This window comes from Anopheles coluzzii, chromosome 3 (genome assembly GCF_943734685.1).
Source record: "Anopheles coluzzii chromosome 3, AcolN3, whole genome shotgun sequence".
Taxonomy (NCBI): domain Eukaryota; kingdom Metazoa; phylum Arthropoda; class Insecta; order Diptera; family Culicidae; genus Anopheles; species Anopheles coluzzii.
In genome coordinates, this window is record NC_064671.1 from 74,993,035 (window position 1) to 74,996,404 (window position 3,370).

Sequence of the window (3,370 nt, forward strand, 5' to 3'; positions counted from 1 at the left end):
TCCTCCCTCTACTGAATACTTTACGGCGAGCTTGACTTCCCTTCACTCCCCTCAGATGTGGTGTAAAGCTTTAAGTTTGTAAGCTTGAAGCATATATAAACGTTACTTTCGATGCAGCTCATGTATGAGTCACTGTGTCCGTATGTCTGTGTGTGTCTCTGTTTGTATCTCAACTAGAAATGTATTAAGTTTTTCTCCTTGCAGTAGAAGAACATTGCGTTGCTTGAGCAGCCAATTGAATACAAGCATTTAAATAATATAGAGCAGCCTAGGAAGAACGAGGGAAGTTTAGGTAAGCACAAGACGACCACTGCATGGAAATGGATGCCAAAAACAAATGAAGAATTGAATTTGAATGGATTGAACAGGGAAGGGTAGAAGCGGATAGGAAACACGAAATGTAGTTAAATGAGAAAATAATTGGCGAATTTGAGATTAAAAAATCGAAGCAATGTAGCGAAGACAAGAAAGGTTAGTTTCAGTTTTCCATTATTACTACGCGATATTTGTCAGTAGCAACTGTAGCTAAATGTGAACTTTATTACGTGTTGCAACCAACAACGTTCGTGCAACGCATGTTTTATGGTAAAAAAGGTTCATCGTGTGTACATTTCGATTGACATTTTTAAAAACAAAACATTTCGAGTCATCTCCTACAGCTTTTAAAAAGGCTAATTTGAGTCTCAGTTTGCATAATACACATTACATATCTGTATAAACTAAACTGTTTCTTCATGACGGCAAAACGATCGGTGATCACAGCTCAACTAAGCGAAGCCGTTACAAACGATGATCGATGGTCGGTTTGATGTATTTTCGAAGATTAATTAATTATTGCGTTGGAAAATGGATTGAAATTAGTAAGTTCTACGAAAACGAATGAAAAGAGAATTATTCATAATTGAACAGCGGGAAAGAGAAAATAAGATACATGGAGTAATGGACTACCGGAGGAGTAATCAAATGATCTTTTGACGGATTAGAATAGACTGTGGAAGGTCAACCAAAAAGGTAAAGTGATATCAAATCACACTTAGATAGTGCAATCGGGCGTGAGAGAGTGAGAGAGAGAGAGAGAGAAAAGAACAAGTAGTGAGAGTAAGAAAATGTTTCGATGTAATACTCCAGCACGGATGACATTATTCAATCTACCATGATTAACATTCTTCCTGGGCTGTTGTTCTTCAACACTTATCGTTGCGCTAGTTTGCAGCAATTTAAGGTGTGGTGATTAGCAAATAGAGTAGAGAGCATTTGGGAAAGCATTGGAGAGAAGGAAAACCCCCTCGTAACCGTGGTTGGTGCGCGTGCGGTGTGGTGATGCACGCTCACCGTAAAGACATGTAGAATTTGTGTTACTATTTTCACGTCCTGAAGCTCTCCACAGAAAAAAAAAAACAAACAAATATATATCTACTTATGCCCGTAATCCGGTGATAACAGTTACTACGCTCAATAACTGGCCAATAAAAATGATAAAAAGAACGGAACTCTTCATCGTTGCATGTGTGTGTACGTGTAGCATTGCGCAATGCTTATTTCCAACACTTTCGCTGATGTTCGTTTCATCATTTGTTACGAAAGAAAACTGTTTTATTAAATGGTTGTTAATTCCATAATTATTTTTGTTTAACATTTTTCTGTATAATGTTTATTCAAATTATACCCAAGCGCCACAGATTAAGGATAAACCACTGGAAAATCAAGTATCCATAGAAACAACACAAAAGCACCATAGCTTCACTGGTTTGCTCAATAGATGGCGCATTACAACTCATCATTATATTGCTGTCCTTTACTTGCAATGTATTTCGCCTAGCCTCATCTAATCGTGGCATATACAGGCGGTCCCCGAGATACACGGTACCTCTTATACGCGGATTCGGAGATACGCGGATTTCTAAATTTGACAGTTCTTTGAACAAATTGTACTGATTTGACACATCAATTGTAAATTGCTAAATAATTTCCGTTTTGATCGAATGTTAAAAACTATTTCAAAACGTTTAAAACTGTTATATTCCGTCATAATCATATCAAATAATTCATAAAGTGACTAAAACCGCCCCCTACTTTCAAAATTATACGAAAATTATTGATATTTTGGCTAAAAATCACGAGATTCGACTTACGCGGAAATTCGAGATACGCGGTATTTTGCGGCCGTTTTCGGTCCCCATTAACCGTGTATCTCGGGGACCGCCTGTACAGTATTTCCCCGAGTTACGCTAGTAATGCGTTTCGGAGACATTCGCGTAACTCGAATTTTCGCGTAAGGTAAATGTCGTTTTTTTTCTAAACGAGAGCTTTTGTCACATTTTTGAGCTTTTGTTAATATTTCGTAACCTATAGTAGCCAGGAAATAAAGTTGACAAAAAGTGACAACGTTCGCGAAAAAGCGTAAACAAACAGCTATTTGGCGCAGTTGTGACCCATTGCTATAATAACAATAATGCTAAAATGCATGTTTCTATTTGATTTATGTACCTTTTTCTTCTTCTTTTGGCACAACAACCGTTGTCGGTCAAGGCCTGGGGCCGTACTTCTTGTGGGGTTGGCTTTTAGTGACTTTTGAATTACCCCTCATAGCAGGATAGCCAAGTCCTACGTATGGAGGCACGATCTACTTGGGGCTTGAACCCATGACGGGCACGTTGTTTAGTCGTACGAGTTGACGATGTACGTATGTACCTATTTGGTACTTCTTAAACAAAATATCGATGATATTCAGATATTTTAGCTTTTTGTCGTTCTTGTGTAGATTTTTGATGCAGCCACGAGAAAAGCTCATTTTTGCAGCTGACAAGCAATTTTGACAAAGTTGACAAAAATTCAACATTTTGTCTCCGTGGCGCCGCGCCAAATGATCGTGTGGTCAGATACACGGGTATCAACGCCAACGATCATTATTCAATTCCCACTTACTTCTGCCCATATAACAGCACAGAGAGAAGGAGAAAACTCTCAAAGCGAGGAAAGCTCCACTGTGTAGCTATCCCACCAACAGATGACGAGTCACCAACCTTTTTGGCTGTTTTAAGAATGCATCAGTCGTTCACCGTCTGCTAAACGAAGTCTGTTTAGATTCCGTTTGAGTTGAGAGCTTGAGTCATTTAGTATCCGTTTAGTGGTCGTTCAGTAAATTTGTGGTACCTGTGTATAAAACATGTTTAAAAATTCAGTTATATTTTGCATAGTTTTGTTTGTTTTGCTCGACCTAACAATTTATAGGACAAAACGACATAGTTAACCGCCCATTTCAATCTCTTACTTCTCTCTCTTTCTCCCGCGATGTTTTGTCCTTTGGGAATGTGCTTGCGAACTGTCAGTTGATTTTTTGATTTGACGTTCATTTGTTTACAAGACGATT